Genomic DNA, 15,930 nt, shown 5'->3' on the forward strand with positions numbered 1-15,930 from the left:
AAAGCCCAGAGTAGGTCCTGCTGGTGTTTATACTCTCCCTGCTCTGATGTCACTCACAGGCTCCAATATAAACATGAGTAGGTTTGGACAAGCCTCAAGATTTTCTTTTTTTTCCTTTCTTTTTTTTTTCCAGCCCACATTCCAGCTGCCATTTCCACTCTTCTCAAGGTGAGAGTATGCTGTCCACTGGGATGAGGAGTGAAGGGAAGGGATGCTGTGCTGTCCCTGGGGAGCAGGCTGGGGAACCAGGCTGCTAATCCAGCTCCCTCCCCCTAGCCTGGGAGGGAAGCTTCATGCCCTATCCTACTGATCAAAGTCTGCCCAGGCAGAGCTGGTACTTTCCTCCTGGGATTTGAAGGGGTTGGCAGGGCTGTCCCTGCTGCTGCTGTGGGACAATGCTGTGACCAGGCAGCAACAGGGCATCCACCCCTGTATTTAATGCATGGCAGGCTGTGGAAGAGGGATCACCCAAAGGAGCTGGAAATGGATTTGCTGTGGTGGTGCTGCCACATTGTCCCCACCCTGAGGGGGACTGAGGCCACCTGGGGAGGCTGCTGGGGTGGTTGGATGCACATCGTGTTGCATTGTCTTGGGTACCTGATGCAGAGAAGGCTGCAGTCTGACCCTGCTGATTTCAAGCCCTGTAAATGCAAATTTAGCCCCTGAAGCATTATGATCATCTTAATCAATTGTGAGAATTAGAAATGCAAGTTTGGGGATGAAAAGCAGGTGCTCAGCCATTGATTCCCAATGCTTTCTCAGTCTGCCCTGTGCAAACTTTTCTCTTGTCCCCTGTGTCTGAGGACCTGAGGCTGACTCTTAGGAAAGACAAACCTAAGCACCTCAAGACCTACACAGACAGAGCCACTTCCCCAGATTCCCAGATCTGATCACAAGACAGGAGAGGACAATTCATGAGCCCAGAGCTCAAAGGAGATGCCTGAGCTTGAGGATGCAGGATGTCCTGCAGCTCTCCCTGGCTCCTGCAGGATGTGTTCTGGGGCCAGGACTGCTGCTCCTGTGCTGGCCAAGGGATGATCCTGGTGGCTGTGCACAGGGGGCCTGTTTCATTCAGGCATGATGAGAACTGCTGCCAGGTGTCAGGTGTGTGATGGCCAACACACAGGAGCTGCTGGCTGCTACAAGCAGAACACCAAAATCACACAGCTAAGGGTGATGCCCCCTCTCTCCCTCTGGCCTTTTTCCCCTCTGTTTTGCTTTTGTGAAACAGGCTCTCAGTCACCTGAGCAGCAGTCCTGGCCTCAGCTCCACACTTTCCAGAGCCTGGCAGCCAGGGCAGGGAGCAGGGTGGGCACAGCCCAGCAGGAGGAGGGCAGGCTGAACTCTCTCATTACCACCCCAAATTTCTGCTGTGGCTGTGCCTCATTAGCTGCTGTCAGGCTGTTAATGAGGTCATGACAGCTTGGGGGAACACCAGGACACTTTCCAAAGGCTGCTGTCACTTATGCAAGTGCCAGAGCCTCTGCTCTGTGTGGTGGAGCCCCAGCTCTGTGCATCACCCAGGCTGTGCCTGGAGGTCAGTTCTGGCAGCCCTGCCTGTGGCAGGGGAGGCATGAGGAGGGCACATTGCTCTGAACTCCCTGGCAGGGGGTGGTTCAGGACTCACTGAGAGGTGCTCACAAGCCCGAGGGTTTGATACCTAAGGTGCAGACACCTCTCATGTTCCACTATCTGCCCCACAGCCGGTGCCCTCCCACTGGCTGCAGCTCAGCCAAACATCCTGGGAGTGCCTTGGGAGAGCCAAAGTACTGATCCAGCCCTGCCACATGGGAACAGTCCAATTAATTATTCCAGCCTTGTCTTTATTAGGGATTCCTGATCAATGGCCATGAGCTCATTTCCCTGGTAGAAATCAGGTGACAGTGCTGGTAACAGAAATAAAAACCTCTCATTTCCCACAATGAGGCACCCTTGAGCAGCTGACAGACACCACGTGTGAGGTCTCAGGGGGCAGCAGGGCACCCCTGGGGGAGGCTGAGGCTCAGGGCTGCCCAGGGGAGCCAGCTGGACATGAAACCCCTGCCACCTGATGTGTCCTGGCTACAGGGTCAGCTCCTCTCTCTACTCTTTCCTCAGCTCTGAACAAGAGGGGACCTTGCTTCCCCCACACCTGATGTCACTGAGATTTAGATGCAGTGAGGTGACATCACTGCCATGGTTTGCTGTCACCAGGAAGCTGTCAGAGCTCAGGCAGTGACAGAGAGCCCCAGTCAAGCCTGAGTCAAGTCAACACCCCTAGGTCAAGCAGTCAGTGGGGCCAAACCCAGTATCCCATGCCTGGCAAGCTGCCCACACTTCTGATGGCATTGGCAACCCTCACTGGGACCTGGCTGGGTTTTGGAGGTGCCCAGTGGAGTTGGCTGGAGGGGTACCCAAAATTCTCCCATGATTTACCTTCCCAGAGAGGATTCTCCAAGGGTGACTTGGGCTTTAGCTTCCCTTCTCCCAGCTCTGGGTCCCACATCCCCACCCAGGTCACTCTGCTGGGGCTGCAGGCAGAGCCTGCCACAGGAATTCAGCCCCTGCAACTGTTTTGATGTGCAAAGCTGCAGCAGAACAGCACACTAGCAGTTCATTTTATAAATACTGTTATAGCCCTTCCCCTCTGGAGCACATAACCTGTGAGTGTTCTGTACCATACGTGTGATTTCAGAGCTAGTAATTAAGTCCATATGTCTCACTCCACAGTTTCCATGGTATTCTTGTCAGTTTTTTAGGGGGGGGTATAATTTTTTTTCTTTTTTTTGTGGTCAGTTGTGCAAGAAAACAGTTGATTCAGGGATCTGAATACATCTCCTTTGAGTTAGCCACTGGCAAGCTCTGCTGTTTCTATAGAAATGAAGGAACTGCCCCAGTGAATTTACATTTTAGAGAGCTGAGTTTTTCATGTGTTTGCTCTTCTAATGTGCCATCGTGAATAACACAGAAAAGCTCTCATTTGCACACCCTACTCAGCTGAAATTGCATCCATCTGGGATGGATATTGAGCATATTCTCCCTTCATGCCTTTCCTTTGCTGGAGACTCCCCTTCTTCACTCTACATCATGTGTTAAGCACCCTCCCTAGAGCTGGGGAAGGATGTCCATCTCTGGCAGGCTGTCCTGTCTGTCCAGCTCTGTGAGGCTCTCCTGGGTCCTGGCTGTGAAAATGTGGGTGAGCCCAGTGGGGAGAACATTCCCTTTGCTCCTGGGCACTCCTGGCCCAAATCCCCTCTGCAGAGGAGCAGGGCTGCCCATGGAGGGTGGACAGCTGGACAGACATCCAGCTTGGAAAAACCAAGAGCCCTGAGCTGAAATGGAGATGCCTCAGGTCTCCTTCAGCTGTTGGACACTTTGGGGTGGCTGCTCATGTTTTTCATGAGACTTCTGGAAAACACCATGGCTTTGGGAAATTTTGAAATATCTCTGCTTTTGGCAAGATGGGAGAATTGTTTCCTACCCAGAATGAATCTGGCTCCAGTTTCAAACAGCAGGAGCAGAGAGAGGTGGTGATGGCTATTTCCACCCCTGTCTGGGCATTTTTATTCCCTCTGCTTCTCACACCTGACCTGGCCAGCAGAGCCAGGCTGAGAGGACTGGCCACCCCAAGGGACCAGGGATGGGCCAGGCAGTCTTTTACCTTGAGGTCACTGCTCCCACCCTGGGCCTGGGATGCAGGGACTGAAAGTATTTACCAGCTGGGGCCTGGCCAAGTGACTTGTGAGAAAAGAATTCAGGGCTGCTGGCCAGGTTCTGATGGTCAGGCAACTGCACCAGGAACCTTGGCTCCATCTGGGACCAGCTGAGCCCTCCAAGCTCCCAGCCACGGTGGCAAGGCCAGCAGGGCATGGCCCCTGCCAAAGGAGACACAGGAGCCCTGCCTGGTGGTGGGAGCACTGCATCCTTCACCACTTCCCAGATGTTTTTAGGTAGGTTTCACTAACAAGAAGCACTGATAAATGGGGCTGGGGGCTGGTTCTGCTCTCAAAGTCTGACATTGCCAAGAGGAAGAGCTGAGTGATTACATGAGGAGCAAATGGACTATCACAACCAAGAAAAGGCTTGGCTTTGCCAAAACTATAGTGAGAGCTCATCCTTCAGGCTGAGGGGCTTCTCATTAGCACAGCACAGCCTTGCATCAGCTGTTGGGAAGGGACAACAGAGAAAGATCAAACCCTGGGCAATACTTCTGTGAGATTTTTTTTCCTGCAGTCCAGACAAGAGTAATTCATAATTGTCCTACTAAGTTAAACATTCAGATAACTCAAAGAATAAGACTTTTGTAAAACAAAGCTTGGAAACTTCAGCCAGATGAGGTTTTCCATTGTTATCTGGAAAGCAGTGTCAGAAATCATCACAAATTCAATACTGTGATCCTCTGGGAGTTAATTTTTTTATTGAGTATCAAACATCATCAAACATAAACTTCTTTTAAAAAATATCACTGTAAGTTTTATCTTTCAGACAAGACATAATCCCTAAACCCTGACCTTGTGTGGTTACTGACAGACCCTTTGTATTTTCCATGGAGCTGGATGGCTCCCTCATGTTTCCTGATCAAATTGCTCATTCTTTTTGGCTATCTCCATTTTTCTCGTGGTTTCAGGATAAAATAGACATTGTTTTTCCTTCAGTTCTTGTCTTGCTCGAGGGTGCTGCTTGTTCTCACACAGCTGCCATGTCCCCTGCAGCACCAAAGGGGCTGCAAGGAGAGGCACCCACTGATGTGCAGGCAGTGATGCTTGTAGGTGTCTCCAAACTCACCTTGTAATTGTGCCACCTCTCCTTCAGGATGGCTTGGGATGGCTGTGCTCCCTCCCAGCCCTGCTTCAGGAGGGTTTGGGATGGCTGTGCTCCCTCCCAGCCCTGCTTCAGGAGGGTTTGGGATGGCTGTGCTCCCTCCCAGCCCTGCTTCAGGATGGTTTGGGATGGCTGTGCTCCCTCCCAGCCCTGCTTTCTGTGCCTCTGGGAAGCTTTGAGGATGCCAGTGCAGCACCTGAGGCAGCAGACTGGGGGCAAAGACAGTCCTCTGCAGCTGGCACATCTCCAGGGGATGCTCTGCAAACCTCTGGTTGTGGCTGGGACCTTCCCAAAGGCAGTGCAGAGGGCATTCCTCAGTGTCCATGATGGTTGGAGGGTCCTGGCTCCTGCAAGAGCTTTTAGCTCAGACCTTGGGCACATTGGGAAGCTGGGCTGGGAGGGAATGATGAGCTGCCAGCTCACCCTTCACACCCAGCACCTGAAAACCCCAAATGACTGGTCAGCACTCAAGCCAGCTGGCAGGGGGACCTGCTGCTTCTCCCCAGGACTCATGCCAAAGGGTTTGCAGGTGAGTCCCACCTCCAAATTCCACCCCAGGGAACGAAGCAATGGCTGGGCTTGCTCTCCATCTTCTGAGCAAGACTGGAAAAGCTGAAGCAAGTGATGCCTCCATGTTCCAAAGAATCCCAGGCCCCCAGCCCTTCCCTATGCCCCTCCTGAAGCCAGAGACATCTGGAGACATTTCCCAAACATGAACTTCACATAAACCACCTCCTCTTGTCCCCTTCCCCAGCCAAATCAACAAAGACAGGACTGAAACCTTTAGGGCATGTGTGGGATCCAGCTGAGACAAACAAACCTCTGGGTCTCACCCTGGTTATGGAAGCAGCGATGTCGCCTGGAAAGTATGTACCAGGGAGCAGGGAGCAGAGGGGAGAGCAGAGCAGCTGGGCACCAGCTCAAACATGACTCAAAATCATGGGAAATGATTTCTGATTAATGTAATTACTTCGGCTCCAGCCCTGATCAATATGAGGAGCTGAACTGCTCATAAAGCGGCCGAGAATGTGAACTATGCAGAGGGATCTGTAAAAGGTGTTTGGCTGGGTGTTCTCTCCCTGCCTGTTGGGCTGCCCAGGGCAGGGTGACCTGGTGCTGTGGGAGGTGGGAGAGCAGTGATCTGCTCATGGGAAACTGCTGGCCCCCAAATGAGAATCCCTCCAAATGAGAATCCCCCCCAAATGAGAATCCCCCCATAGGAACAGGGAGGGGACTGCCTCATCCAGGCCCTGAGCCCAAAGAAAAGCAGCCAGCCTGCTTGGCTGGCTTTCTTCTGTGCTCTGACCACAAAGCATCAGCCAAGATTGGCCTTTCAGAGGCTTATGGTGCCCCCACAGTGTGGGGAGGTTCTGGTGGGCTGGCACCCAGCACAGCCCAGGCAGGGGCTCGGTGTGGGCACTGAGGAGCACTGCAGGACCATGGGGACACAGCTGGAGAGGACAGTGTCCTCAGACCTCCTGCTGCCTGAGCTGTGCCAGGTGTGGGGACAGTCTGCACTGGAGAGGTGCTTCCTGCTCAGGACAGGGCTGTGCCTGAGGGAGCTGCACCCACAGGAGCAGATCAGGAGGAGGAACCTGGCACATCCCTGGAGACCAAGGCCAGGTTAGGTGAGGCTTTGAGAAACTTTGTCTGGTGAAAGGTGTCCCTGGCATGGCAGGTGATTGGGAACTGGATGGTCTTTAAGATCCCTTTCATCTGAAGGCATCCTGTGATTCAAAGATGCCCTGCAGCAGGTGTCCAGGAATGATCCTGTGGCCATAGGAAGGTGGTAGGAATATCCCCCTGGGAAGGCAAGCTGAGGCTGGGGAAAAGGTGCCCTGGGGCAAGGGGGTCTCCCCTGAACTGGTGGTTTCTCTGACATGGGGGGGAAGGGAAGAATGGCTGTTACAATCTGATTTTTGCCGTGCTGTTCCCCAGGAAGATGGGCTGGGCTGGACTGGGAATTGCAAGGCATTCCTCTTGTACTTTCAAATCAAGAGCCTTTGGGGTGGGTTTCCACCTGCTGCAGGGATTTGGGGAGAGAATTAGAGAAAGGCAGTGTTTGACCAGTGGCTGTCTGCCCCTGGTCAGCCAAGGCTGGTGAAGGCAGCCTGGCTGTGCCTGGGCTTGTCTCAGGAGCTGCTCCCAGCCAGTTTGTAGTCAGCCAGAGCCCCAGAGGAGCATCTTACAAGGCAGCTCCTCTCATGAACCAAGCTCCAGGAAGGAAAATGTTGCCTGGAACCGCTGTCACCAGGCAGCAATTGGAGTGTGGGGAGCAGTGTGTGTGTGGGGCAGCCAGGCTGCTCCTCTGCCCTCCCTACTGGCCCAGGCTGCAGAGAATGTTTTGAGGTGTTTTTGCTGCTGTGTGTGCTCTCCATGATACTTTTCCAACATTATCTCCATGTTCTTCCTGGAGCAGAGAGCTCCCTGGGCCACATGGAGAAATGCTGGTCTGTGATTTTGCTGCAAACCACATGCAGCACAGCGTGGCTGGGGTCAGGAGAGCCCTTTCCCCAGCATTTGGCTGCCCTCTCTCTCCCCTGCCAGCAGCTGACCGCAGTCAAATCCTGGTTTTCCTCACATTCCGTGGTCCTGCTGAGCTGTGGTCTGCCACCCCTGCATCCTGCTGGCCTGCCACCCAGAAATCCTGCTCTGGAGCATCCCTGGGAGGATCAAACACAAACACTTGGCAAGCTGCAGCCCTCGAGTGGGAGGCACTGGGACCAGGGCTGTTGGAGCAAAGGAAGATCCTCCCAGCTGTGCAGGAGAGGCCAAGCCAGCCTGGACAAGGGGACAAGGGACAAGTGCAGGGGCTCTTACTGGAAAAGCAAGGTGACCCCAAATCTGGGAGAAATGATGCATCTGACTCCATTGATATCAGAAGGCTAATTAATTACTTTATTATACTATATTATTTTATCCTATATTACACTACATCTAAACTGAAACTGCACAAGCACTCAACCAAATGTCATGACTGTCTCCTGACTGACAGGACACAGCTTGCAGAGATTGGTCAAGAAAACAAACACTCACACCAGAATCCAATTACCAATTCCCTTCAGGTAAACAACCTTCCACAATGCATTCCACTTGTGACAACAAGAGGAGCAGCAATTGAGATAAGAATTGTTTTTTCTTTCTCTGAGGTTCCTCACTGCAATTCCCAGAGAATATCCTTGGGAAGTTGTGCCTTGCTTTTCTCTGTGAAGAGACATGCAGCCACAGGCTCTGGCTCCAGGGGACACCAGCCACTCTCTGTGAGCAAGCCCAGCTTTGAGATCTCACTTTGCTGCTGCCACAGTTCACCACAGACTCGTGGTGCAACTTCTGCTGCAGAGCAGTCCCTTCTCCAGCAGCTTGCTCAGGGATGCTGTGCCCAGCCCAGGATCCCTGCAGTGAAGCAGAGCTGTGCTTCCAGCCTTGCTCTGTAACCCCAACCTTACAGGGCTGCTGTGCCTTCCCCTGCATTACACCTAAGGTGCTACAACTCACAGAGAGGCAGCTCGAAGGTCCTGCATTGTCACACAGCTTCTGCTTGGACCTGGACACATCCTCCATGGCCTGATTGTCCTCCTTGTCCCCATGCAGGAGCACAGGCACCTGCTTTGAGCCAAATTTCATGTTCCAGGACTTGTCTGCAGGGCGAGAGCCCAGCCTTGCTCCTCCTGCCTCTGAACCCTGGCCCCTGAAAACATCTGCAAGGAAATAGCTGAAGGTATTGAAAGGGGAGGCAGGAAACACTCTGAATATTTGTTTTACTAAATATAATGACACTAATGTTGTTCACAGTGCTAAAAATAGAAATGAAGAGAACCTGCCTTTTTCCTGTTTGCTTTAAGCTCTCACTTTCCTGCCCGTCTCTGCATTCTGGGAATCTGCATGAAAATAAACCCAAGAAAGATCTCAGCAGTGTGCAAAGCAGAGCCAGATGAGTTTGGCCTTGGCTCCAGCTTCCCCAGTTGGGGCCATGCTTCTCTGTGGAGCCTGGGGAGCCTCAGGCTGTGCACTCCTCACCTCCAGCCACTGGCCCTGCAGGCTCTGCCCAGCTGCAGTGGGACCAGCACTGACCCCACTGCTGCAGAACAGGCCACTGTCACTGGGAACCCACTGCCACTGGGAGTGTGGCCACCTGCTGCACCCTGGGTCCTAACTCTGCTCACTCTCCTGGCTTTCCCAAGGGGATCAGTAGGCTCTGAGCAGCACTGCTGCTCTTCCTCCCATGCCTGACAGAGCTGTGCTCCTGCTCCAGGCTGGATCTGCCAGGGTGCTACCACAGAAGCCCTGGGTAAAATCTCCCTGCTCCCACCTCTCCTGCTGGAGATATTTCTGCAAATGCCTGTAGCATATCCCTCCAGCATGCTCTGCATGTACCCATTCCCAGGGCTCCCTCCCAGCCTCCTTCCATTGGGAGGATTTTGCTGCCAGTTGTAGGGGGATAGAATGTAAGAAAATAAAGATAGTGTAGAAAGTAATCTTACCCCTAAGGAGTTGTAGCTGGACCAATTAGCAAAGATTAGGAACAGGCCTGACTTTAACAGGCCACAGCTGTGAGCAGTGAGAAGAAGAGTGCTATAAAAGAGTGGGGTGGCTGGGTGAGAAGGGAGCTGCAGTCACTTGGCTGCTTTGTGAAGAAGAAAGAGTCAGTGCTCTGAGGAGCTGCCCACATGAAACACCAAGAAGGTATGGAACTTTTGTGATAGGAAGACAAGAGTATGGAGTAAGATGACCACAGCCAATCTCCCACTAGCTCATTACAGAGCAATGGTCATCACTGAATTCAGAGTCTGATGGATTCAAATTCAGCTTTGAGCCAGTCCAGGATTCCCAGAACCTGCAGGATCAGGTGTGGGAGCCAAATCCCAGTCCTGAGCATGGCAAACTGGCCACGGTTTCACAGTGCCTGAACAGCAAGGTGCCTTTGATTTGGGAGGCAACACTGCACCCCGGGTCAGCATGGCTGCCTGGTGGCTGCAGGTGTTCACATGAAAAGCTCAGCACTCATTTTTCAGCTGAGCAGCCCAGGGAATGCGTGTCTGGGATGGAGGCTGCTGCCTGATTTATTACAGCCTCAGCTCGAGGTGCCTCGGGAGAGTCAGGGCTGGCAGAGGATGAGAGGCAGGCGTGTGCAGGGCTGGATTGCAGCACACTGAACGCTGCGCTGTACTGAGGCTGCCTGGAATGCGCCGAGCTGGAGAGGGAGGATGAATGAGTCCTCTGGCCTGGTTTACATTCCTCTGCCACCCCCAGTTTCTTTCTTGAGCTGGTGAATGGGGAGGGTGGGCAGCCTTGGGCTTTTGGTCTGTCTTGGAAATCCGTGAGGCAGCCAAGCGCTGGCTTGGAGTGCTGCTGGCACTGTCCTGGCCACATGAGCACGCTGACAGTGCCAGAGGACTGGCTCCACTGTGTCCAGGTGCCACCCCTTGTGCAACATCCCTCCAAAGGCTGACTTTTGCAAGGAATGTTTTGTTCACAACGTGGCAGCTTACAGGGTTGACCTCAGCTTGTTCTTAGTTAGGTGGAAATCAGGTGTTTAAAATACCACTGGACTATTGTGAGTCACTGTCTGGGCTACTTTTGTGTCAAGGAGCCAGTTCTCTTGTATGTCACTGTCAAGTCTATGCTTGAACCTGGCATGATGTGATTTTAAAAACATCCAGAATCTTCCCCATGTTTCCCCCCCTCCACTAGCTGCTTTCCTGGCCCTGGCATATTTCTGGCCCCTGGTAGTCCACACATTTTGCAGTTTTTCAGCTGCCTCTCCCCAACCAGGCATGTCTGAAGCTGCCAGTGCCCAGTCTCTGCAGGCAGTGAGTGTTCAGGTTTTTCAGCAGTGTGGTGTCAGCAGCATCCAAAGGGACCATTCATTCACAGTGTGACAATGATGGGCTTCACTGGTGGCTTCCTGACTGTGCTTTTGGGGCCAAAAACCTGTGGTAGGGATTCTGACCCCACCTGGTGCCATCTCTCGTGGTGTTAACTGGGGCTGAGCCAGAACCATTGCCACAGGGTGGACAGTGGGGACTGACAGCCCACCCCATGAGCTCCTGCCCTGCTTAATGCATCTGGCAGTGCCTCTGTAATGCACAGTGGGGTGATTGCCCTGGATATGCAGATGGGATCTCTGCCACAGGGATTGCCCAGGTGTTCCTCTGGTCCTGCTGCTGGCCTGCAAGATGTCCCACCCACCCTGCACACCTTGGGTGTGAGCTGGGAATGACACAAAGCCTTGTCACCTGAGGAGGAGAAAACAGCCCTTGGGAAGGATTTAGCCATAACCTGTGTGCTCAGGTGTTTGGCTTCTTCACCTGGCCAGGCTGAGCAGGCAAACTGAGGGTTCCTGGGGTGGAGGGCAGGGACTGAGCCTGCAGTCTGCCTGTGGTGGGGTGGGTGGTGGTGGCCCCACAGTCCCAATCCCTTATCCCCGGCCCCTTACCCCCTATCCCTTATTCCCTGGATATCTTATCCTGGATCCCTTCGCTCCGGTCCCCGCAGCGCACGGGCTCTGCCTCCCTCTCGTGGCCGCCGGGATGTGCTGGGCTCGCCGGGAGCTGCGGCAATCCGCGCCTTGCCCCGTGTCCCCCGTGCCCCGCGGGCACTCACGCCTTGCCCCGTGTCCCCCCCGTGTCCCCCGTGCCCCTCGCTGGGTGCACACACCGGCTCATCCCAGCCGGAGCCGGCGGTGCTGAGGTGTGAGCGGGGTCAGAGCCGCTCCTGGATATTCACCTATTGCTTTTAAGCAAATCCTTTCTGCTGCCGCTGGGGGAAGAACTCTTTCTAAGCAGTTCTGCATCACACCTGGTTGGAAACAAAGCCGACCTCACCAGAGTCAGCGGCCTAAAAGTTGAAGCTGGTTTATTCCCAATAATCTGTTTGCAATTTTCCTGCCCTTGAAACCAAGAACTGAATCAAACCAAAGCTCCAGAGGATCCTATAGAATATTTATTGGGTCAGGACCCTGGATTAGATGAATTAAAACATCTCATGCTCATGAAAATTCCAGCTCAAAACAGTGAAGACTGGTTGCTCTTCAAACATTTTTTGTTGAAGCAGAGGCTGTGACCAGCTGGCCCTGGGGCTTGGAGTCACCTGTGCCAGGCAGAGCTCCAGTACAGCCCAGCAGTACCAGTCCTGCCAGGAGCCAGCACTGGGCAGGTATCTGGGAACACCTGGATATTCCCCTTATCCCTCTCCCCTTTACCTGCCTTTCTCTACCTGCAGTAGCTCCTGCTGCTGATGTTTCTGGTGGTGCTCAGCAAGCCCTGTCTGAGGAGTCAACAACTCATATGGGTGCTCACTTTGGGATCCTCAGGCTGGGATCAGCCAGACCCTCACTGGCATTTCAGGATGAGTGATCTGGACATCCTGGGATCAGGGAGCACAATTTAAGTTACATTTCTGCTCTTCATATCCTAAATCTGGGCAGGAGAACAGCTCCTGTACCAAAACCATCTACAGGGAGGGTGGAGCAGTACAGGGATGGACCAATGCCAGGACCAAACCCTGCTGTCTGCCAGGTTTAAGGGCTCTACAGGGTCAGGGTGATAGAAGAGTGGGGACAGTCCCCCCAGCTTTGCTTTGCAGGATGTGACCTGCAAAGGTCAGAGCTCTGAAAACACTCATGGGCCTCGCAGCCCTGGCCAGCCTCACCTACCCCATGCCCATGGGCCCAGGAGCTGTATTTAAGCTCAGCTTAAAGAGAGCTTTAGACTCTTCCTGGCTGTGCTGGGGCAATGCTGTGCTCCAGTACAGCCACAGTGCCTGGCCATGGGCCCTTTTGTCCTGACTTCCACCTGTTGGCTGTTTTCCTGGCTCAGTGCCATCCCTGCACCACTGCTCTGGACCTGCTGGTGCTTCTGGACCTGATCCTGCCCTGAGGGTCAGACTGACTTCCTGGCTTGGCCTAGGACCTGCCCCATCACTGTGATGTTGCCTCATTATCTGTGCTCTTGGTTGGATCTGGCTGCCACCTCTGGGTCTGTGCTGCTCCCTTTTCTGGCCCAGCATCTGGGTTTGGGCACAGCCACGAAGATCTGGGCTTGCCTGGGCTGGAGATGAAGATCTGGGGCAATGATGGACTCTTGAGCCCTGCTGTGTGAGTGCTGCTGAGATCAGGGACCCCCTTCAGCTCTGGCACTGCTGTGTTACAGCCTGTCTCCATGGAATAACCCAGCATTAAATCCCTGCTGTGCTTGGGGGTTTGAGTGGATTAAATGCCCTCCTTTCCCCTGCTCTGAGGGGCTCCACAGAGACAGAGAGCACCTCCCCACGTGTGAGCTGTGTCTCCTGCATCCTGGCAGCAGCTGACCAGCCCTGCTCCCAGCCCCTCTCAAAATGAGTGTGAGATGAAGGGCTGAGAGCTCAGCTAAAATCCATGAGGAAGCACAAAGCTGGTGCTGTGAATCCCTGGGGTGTGTAGGAATCCAACCCAAAAAAACAGGCTCCAGAAGGTGCTGTCTGGGCACCCTGTGGGGAGGTGAGAAGTGGCATTTGGTTCAACTGGAAGCTCCCAAATTCCCCTGGGCAGGGGATGTGCTGTGCTTTTAGCTGGGGAGATCTGGGGTTTCCTGCTGTGGCAGCAGCCTGAGGCTGTGATATTAGAAAGAGTCTGAGGGGGGCAATATTATGCTGCATTTCTGTTTCCTGCTGCTCCATCCCATCCAAACCATCTCTAAGAAGGTCAGATTTGGGAAAATTCTTCTCCTTTTTTTTTTTTTTTTTTTTTTTTTTTTTTTTTTTTTTTGTGCCATTCCAGTGAGGATGGTGCTGACCCGTGGCACCACAGTCCTGAGAAACGCTGTCCTCAGCTCCTCTCTGTCCTTCAGTGGCCGGGGCAGCGTCTGGCTGTGTGCTGATCATCCAATTACCTGCTTACCCTGAGGGCTGGAGAACAGCTCAGCCCTCCACAGTGTGACATGTGCTGTTAAACCCCGGCATCAGAGCCTCTCCTGGGGACAGCAAAGCTTGTCCTGCTGGTCTCAGCTGCTGGGTGTGCAGACAGCACCCTGGCCAGGGGTTTCCTTTGGGATCCCTGTCACTCTGCCCAGTGACTCTGTAACTTCCCGGCCATGGAACACGGTGTGACATCTGATCTGGCTCCTTCGCTGGATGTAGCTGTGAGTTGCCTCTGAGGATGGAGACCTGCTCCTCGTTCAGCTCTGGATAATGGGGGGAAGAGCTCAGGGGCACTGTGGGTTTGGGGCTGTGGAGCTCTGCATATGTGAAAGACTGCAAAAGCCTTGGTTGCCCTGGGCCTGCCCTGCAGAGATAAAATCAGAGGTGTCAGCCCGTGTGTCTCTTGGTCCTCATTCAAAAAGTGGACTTGAATAGAGCCATGTGTTCCCTGGCCACAGCTGGACTTGTGCTCAGCCTGGGAGCTGCATCTGTATTGCCCTGTTCAGTGACCTGCTGGAGCAGGGTGTCCTGCTGGTGGAATTCCCTGGAGAGAAGTGCTGCAGGAAGGGGTGTGGGGGGAAAATGTGTTCTGGATGGGGCCTGGAATGCTTCCCTCCACCCCTCCCCAACAGGTCCCAGGGCAATGGGCTGTGCTGTGGGCTCAGGGTGCTCAGGGCCAGGCCCAGCAGGGCTCTTCAGGCTCCGTGGAAGAGGGCAGGAAGGTCAGAGTGGGGCACTGGGGTCGTGTTCCAACCACAGCTTAGACACAGCAGTGATGTTCTTGTGGAGGTTTAGACCTGCAGGTGAGCTGAACCTTTTGAGATGGTGCTAAAAACCCTTAGGAGGAGCTTGTTGTGCCAGACTGGGGTGAATCTGGGTGCAGATCTTGTCTCTGTTGGTGGAGGGCAGCAATGTCAGCAAACAGGCTGACAGAGCTGCATTGCTGAGTCACGGCTCTGCTACACCCAGCTGTGGCCAGGATGTGTTTATTCTTTTAAGGAACACAAAAGAGGAACGTGTCCCCACATCCTGATTGCTGGAAATCAGATTGAGCTGCTCTGAGACCTGCCCAGCGTGGTGGGAGAACCCACTGGGATATGCTGGAACATGCCTGGCTCACATTGTGCTCTCCTCTCTGGGCTTTTCTTTGTGAAATCTGGGCTCAGGACAGGGAGGGACTGCTGTGTACCTGGGCTGGAGTCCCATGGTGTGCAGGCTCCAGAAGGGTCCCCTGTTCTGCACAGTGGGGTCTCTGGGCCCTCACCCAGGCAGGAGGGGGAACCATCCCACCATAAATAAGGCAGTTCCAATGTTGCAAGCAGCAGCAGGTTCAGGAATTGCCAGCAGCAAAGCCTTTCCCAGAACCTGAGGCATCTTCCATTGTGGTGAATGTGGTGGGTGCACTTGGCCAGGGAAGCCTTGTGGCCACCCACCCCCTTATCTCCTTGGTCTTGGCATGAAATGATGTTGGTCTGTCCTTGGTGAGGTTTTTGTCTTGGCTGCTGTGGCTGGTTCAGCTTTCTCTCAGCTCCTCTTGACAGCACTGGCACAAGAGGAACGGGGCCCCATCTTTCCACAGGGTGGAGTTGGCTCCTTGCCTTAACCCACAGGGTTGAGATTGCTCCTTGTTTTTACCCACAAGAGAAATCCAAGGGCAGCCAGAGCCCAGGAGGAGCTGAGCTATCTGGCAAGGTGAAGCCTGCTTCCATTTGTGATGATAACAGCCTTGTTCTGGAAGTGGAACACTGGATTTGAGCAGTGACATAGGCTGCCAAAGCAGGTAGAACAGAGGGCAGGGTGGTGCCCCTGCTGAGGTGAGGCTGCTCTGCACTGCAGGGACTCTGTGCTCCTCTCACCTGGGACCCAAACTGCTCTGTGAGCTGCCTTTATCCTTAGACATCCCACAGCTTCCAGGGGGGCCTTGGAGGCATTTCCAAACCTGAAACACTGCCAGACTCAGACCACTGTTCTTTCCCACAGCCCAAAGCACTGGCTGTGTTTCTCTGCCTTCTCTCTGCTTTCTCACTTTCAAAGCTGTGCTGTATACCAGCCCTGGGGGGTGCATTCTCGTGGGACCTGGAGAAGTCCAACTCCCTCCTAGCTCAATAAGGTAGCCTTATTGTCCAGGAGATGCTCAGAATAGGCTGAAATACACGATGCTGGTGCAAATTGGCCCTCTGTGTTACAGCCCTAATCTGGTTAGGGGATCAGTGCAGCAGGCTGCAGCAGCCCACG

The sequence above is a fragment of the Serinus canaria genome, chromosome 20 (assembly GCF_022539315.1).
Source record: "Serinus canaria isolate serCan28SL12 chromosome 20, serCan2020, whole genome shotgun sequence".
NCBI classification, from domain to species: domain Eukaryota; kingdom Metazoa; phylum Chordata; class Aves; order Passeriformes; family Fringillidae; genus Serinus; species Serinus canaria.